The sequence below is a fragment of the Aegilops tauschii genome, chromosome 3, assembly GCF_002575655.3.
Source record: "Aegilops tauschii subsp. strangulata cultivar AL8/78 chromosome 3, Aet v6.0, whole genome shotgun sequence".
NCBI lineage: Eukaryota > Viridiplantae > Streptophyta > Magnoliopsida > Poales > Poaceae > Aegilops > Aegilops tauschii.
This window is the reverse complement of record NC_053037.3, coordinates 586,153,684-586,159,732: the sequence shown is the minus strand read 5'-3', so window position 1 is coordinate 586,159,732 and position 6,049 is coordinate 586,153,684.

The window sequence follows — 6,049 nt, the reverse complement described above, 5'->3', positions numbered from 1 at the left end:
TTATTACTGGACATTGTACGTCTAGGGCCCGAACCTACATAAATCACTATCTCCAGTGTGCTACCATCCCAATATCCGAGCGTTACCCCTCCGGAAAAAAATATACCATCGTAAAATACCTCGAGACAGTTGGCGCGCCAAGTAGGGGTTGCGCGTTTCGGATCTAGGGTTGGGATGGCCACCGTCATCATGGCCGACGGACACACTCTGGCCACGAAGATATTCATTGACGCCCCGCAGGGCGACGTCGTTGCGGCTCCATCATCCCTTATATATCCTCGACAGTCGGAAGATGCTCCAAAATCGGTTTCCCCAGAAGGAGGTTGGCGGAACTATTTGTACCCGGGTCTGGGGCACCTTTTCGAGTCAGGGTGGCTTGGCACTCTTGCCCCACCCCCCCTCCCCCTCCATCGAGCATGGATCGGTTGATGAAGGAAGCACCGCTGGGAGCTTCCTCTTCTTCAACGACACACCGGTCGAAGTGACCGGGACGCCGAACAGGGGGGAACTGACCCGCTGTCGGTCACCTACCCCTGATGTGGACACGGTGGCTCGATCCGATGCTGAACTCGCCAACATGGTCGGCGAAACTAACTTCGCCAGACTTACCGAAGGGCAAGCAAAGGAACTCGCTTCTCAGATTGCCTCCGGCGCTCAGGCGGTGCAGCTCTCTCGAAGAGTACCGGAGAAGGATCAGGCAGAATTCCATGAGATGCGAAGGTCTTTCGCGGAAAAGGTGACACAAGGATTATACAGTTACCCATTAGTGAATGAACTTTCTCATAATTTATAATGCTTATGTTCAGTGGTGCAACATCTGTACCTCAATAAACGAAATACCCATCACTTTTTCCCAGATTGTGATGTAATGTGCATCATTCAATATCCATGTCAGATATTTCAACAATGCAAAATGATTTCTCTCATGCATTGTGCATATGTGATCTATATGTGCATACTTATCTCGTGTCCCCACATTCGTGCTGAAACATGGATTGGATGGAAGCAAAGAAGCGCAAGAGGGCGATACGCATGTCGCACATTAAAGTTATGATGACTAATTGCTCATAACTTTTATCAGTGGCGTATGTGGAAAACGTTTTTGTAAGTACTTGCATTTTCGAGTTTATCATGCTCTACGCACCTCATTTTGTTCATGCTCATGCTTATGTGTGTATTACCATTCATTGATACACAAACGAAACCTTCTATATAAACCCACGAGTGATTTCATTTTTACTTGATTGCATGTTACGATAGGTAGCTAGTGTACCAACTAATTTTCTGCTTAGTTATTCTATTCCATGTTTTTATCTGTTTGCACTAGTACATTCCCAATGTTGATGTGAGAAGTTGGAGGAAACCAAAATGCGAGCCAGCGGGATTCTCCAACTAACGCACAACCAACTCAGTGGCATTGTCCTCAGGGCCGGCTCTCGCCCAGGGCAAGAGGGGGATAACCCATATCTGGGCAGGGTGGGAAAGGCCATGATGCAAAGAAAATTCTTGTTATTTGGGGGTTATGAGCATACAATGAAACCGCCCTAATGCAGGCTATGGCATCCCAACCGGTGGTGGTGGGGGTTTATAGCAGCGAGTGGAATGAAATACTAAATAAAAGGAAAGTCTTGAGAGGGCCGTGCAAGAGCAACATCTCCCAAATTAGCTAGGACGGAAGGCTGACCGATAGCATTAATCAAGAATTCCTGGCCAGCTGGTGGGGGCACAGGGGATACATTGGCCTCGAGCGGGGATTTGAAAATGATGGAGGATTATGTCGCATTCTAATGGATCCACTAGCTGTACCCGGTGGATCCTGTAATGCTTGAGTATTAGTAGTTCCTACTGGATCCTATCAACTATATATGGGGGTTAAATATCCTAGCTAATTTGTTGTCATGTGAGATATAAGTTCATTTCCTGACATGTTATATACTATTTATTATTATTCCACACCGTATATAGTCAAGCATGCATTTGTAAAGCATACGTGTGCGTGCGCAAACCAGAAGAATTAGCAATTTAACATGGAAATGAAACTGAAAACATTGAGAGTGACAAAACTACATAGATGCCACACAGGATATATATGATGTCCGCCAATAAGTCAGCTTGCCACTAAGTGTACTATATTCAGTTTAGAAATCCACGGTAATTAAGCAAGATCAAGTATTTCTGTTCTTAGCACATTCAAACAGTAGAACTAATTAACCAGACACAAGTGTCCAATGTACCAGCTGCCAACCAAGTCATGCCACTCAATATCAAAACAATATATAGTAGATTTAATTGTCACCAGAAGTTCATCCTAGCAGAACATATATGAGCTACAGTAGATAGCTAGGTGACCAGCGCCATCAGACATCAATTGGGATCATGGGCTACAAGGTCCGGCACAGAAACAAATAAACCTATTGTGGGAACCCCATGACTTACCTGGAGATTGAGCCCGAGGCAGGGATCGTAGAGGAAGTAAACCAGGGATTCGACGCCGGGACTGCAACCACGTTAGCGTCGTCCTGTCGGCGCCAGGGTCGACACTGGTTATAGCCAACACCCAATGCGTGGAGGCGATACCGGGGGGCGGCCAGGCCTACCACCACACCAGCATTGTGGGAGGCGGCATCTTTGCGAGCCGGATTGGACCGGCGCCTGAGGAGACCGGAGGCGGCCGCGCGAGGAAGATAGGTGGCGGAAGAAGTGATGGCCCACCATGTACTGTGGGAGAGCCGAGGGGAACCGGTGGAGAAGAGGAGCACCTGCGACCAGGGCTGGCTGCGGAGTGGCTTGGTGGTGGCAGAGAGAGTACGGAAGACACTAGGTTAGAGATCCACAAGTGAGAGGCGGTGGTCGGTGTTAGCCAGGACAACGACGGCGGCGATGCAGGCGGCGGAGTCGTGCGAGAGAAAGTGAATCAAGAGTGGTTCGTGCGCGTCAGTGAGAGAGTGGTGGGGTTGTGGGACCCACCTAACCGAGCTCGACTGATGAACTTTTGGGTAAATAACAAATTTTCCCAACCGGGATAGAATAGCAGGGAGTTAAAAAGATCAATCTTGCTAAGTTTCAGTCGACCGTGACTTAGTAAAATCTCTGTCGATGCTATATCCGTAAGATCTTATATTGAGATTCGTGCAAAATTTTCTTTTCAGTTTTTTTTCTTCCATGTTATGTCACTTGACTGAGACATGGTAAATATCAGTCGACCGAGACCTAGCCACACCCTAAAAAGATCAAACACATTCCCCCTGCTGCCGGTCGCATCCCCTATCTCCCGCCTTTTTCGGGTTGGACTTGGTCACGCTCTCTCCACACGACACCCCGTTCCCGTCGTCTCCGTGCTGCCGGCCTCATCCTAGCCGTGCGGCCTTGTCTGCTTCGGAAACCGATCTCTGGATCTGTGTGACCTTGGCCCCAAGATCTCCGCGTCCCTCTCCTCTTCTCTTCCGCTTGTTGTCGGCCGCCATTGTCTCGGATCCTCTGCCTGCGGCAGTCCCGTCGCGCCGGTACCTCGGCGTCGTGATGCCTTCGTCCATCCGTGCGTCCTGGTAGGCCCCGGTCTCGTCCTCAAGATGTCATCTTCTTCGTTGACTATGCTCTACGAGGGGTGGATAGTCGCTGCACAATCGGACGCTCCTCATCCACATGCGCTACTTTGTGCTCAAGACCAGGGGTGGAGCTGGGCCCCGGTCACCCAGGGACCAGGCCCGGGGCATGGAGTATATATGTATGTTTTTCTGTAGGCCCAGGGTGCAGACCAGTAAAATGAAGGAGGCCTAGAGCGTAATGGGCTATATCACCTCATGAAACAGACACAGGCACAAGGAGACATCCAACTCCGCGACGACTATTTCTCGCCTTACGCGAGCCAACGACCTCTCGCGTCGAGTAAACAATGTTGGGCGGGCCCATTAGAGCGCAAGGAGATTGAAAAAATGGAGAAGAAATGGAGCGCCCCCCGGAGTCAAACCCTGGTCGCGTGGGGGAACAACAGGGTTGCTAACCAGTGCACCAGCTTCCAGTTACTGGTTAGAAGCAGGATCGCGACAACTAGAGGTGATCTGAGCCGGTTTTTCTCCGGCTTTCTTTGTTTTCGTTTTTCTTTTCTTTTTTTTCTTTTTTCTTCTCCGTTTTTTTATTTTTTGTTTTTTCTTTTGTTTCTTTTTTTTAATCTACATTCCTTTATACTTGTTCATTTTTTTTAAATACTTGTTCAACATTTTTACATACATGATCAACATTTTTTCAAATATTCGTTCAATTTTTTTTCAAATACTCCTTCAATATTATTTTTTTCAAATACTTGTTCAACATTTTTTCAGATACTCGTTCAACATTTTTTCAAATACTTGTCCAACATTTTTCAAATAGTTGTTGAACATTTTTTCAAATACTTGTTCAACACTTTTTAATACTAGTGCTCCTAAGTGAATATTTAGATGATAAACCAGGCCAAAAAATTAATTTCCCCTGTAAACATTTACAATCACAAAAATGTTCTTGAAACAAAAAATATTATTCAAATACTTGTTGAACACTTTTTAATACTAGTGCTCATAAGTGAATATTTAAATGATAAACCAGGCCAAAAAATAATTTCCCCTGTAAACATTTACAATCACAAAAATGACTAGACAATTCACATGTGTCTTTATTTACCTTTTGAGCTTTATAAGTAGATTTTCTCCCTAAAGTACGCGCTTTGCTTTTGGTGGCACCGGCAAGAAGCTTCTCGGCCACCTTACTCTGACTTGATTAGCTAATAGTAACTAGAATCGTTCAAACAATCAGCCAGCAATGCGTACTTCTTTTCTAGTTGAGTGGACCTGCTTAGTGCACCGTCGATTTTGATTTGGTGGCTACAAAAGTAGACTACCTTCTCTGTTTTTTCTTTAATAGGCAATCCAATATTATTGGTTCTAGCAAATTATAGTTAAAATTTATGATATTTTGCTAATAAAACAGAACAACGAAGAGATGCCCTCAAATAGCTCAAAATAGTCATGATTGTATATAAATCCATACCCATGGAACTCAAAATTATAAAGTTTGTTTTCAAAAATCATCAGTTTCTCTCTCCCTAAATAAAACAGCAATGTATGTTCATTCTCATTACATTGAAACATCTCCATTAGGGATACACTTTTGGATATTGTTGATAATCCACTTCAATCAGTACCTCATCATCCAGAAACTCTCCCTCAGGTGCACCATCTTATTAGCATAGAACAACCAAAAAAACAGGAGTTCAACCATGATATCACAGACATAGCTTGAGATCATCAAAATATGCACTATATCTAACCTAGAAATGGCAACTGAAGAAACCAGAGTGTCAAACAGGGTCAGGCAGGATTTTCTTTGCCTACCAATCGAAGTTGCATCAATCTCCACCCACGTGCCGCTCCAAACACTTCACTTGCCACCCGTTTGATGGCTTGACAAAAGATTTTCAATGATAGTTCCCCTTTCTCATATTCTATATAAGAGTCCAGAAGCATATACTCTAAAACTTACATTATCAATCTCACCTTGAACTATGCGAGATGAATGAAAAAAATAGGACCACAAATTTGTTGTCTCTGCTTTCCCGGTGCGAGGACAAGAGGTAGTCGTGCCAATTAGTGGTGGGCGGATCATGATGGCACGGCGAGGGCAGACCCTACGAACGATGATGAGCGATCAATGCCGGCTAGAGCAGTGGCTTGCGACAGATGCCGGCCAGGGCAGGTATGTGCGATTGATTGAGGCAAAGAAAACGAATCTGGTTCCCTTTGGGAAGTGATGAAGCTGCCCTTCTCAATGGATGGCCAGATCTATCTGGTACTCCCGTACCAGGGTACCGTAAAATATCTTTTTTACATGAATAAAACATTTATAGTATTGATATATTGATTAAAGGATAGGTAATTTGTCCACCAACCTTCTGTTGAACGCTTTTGCTCGCCTTTACAATAATGCACACTGCCCACTGGTACTGCACATAGTGTGGCCTTCTTCTTTAGCCCTTTACATATAGCTTGCTCTTCTTGCTAAGACATCACACTCGAGC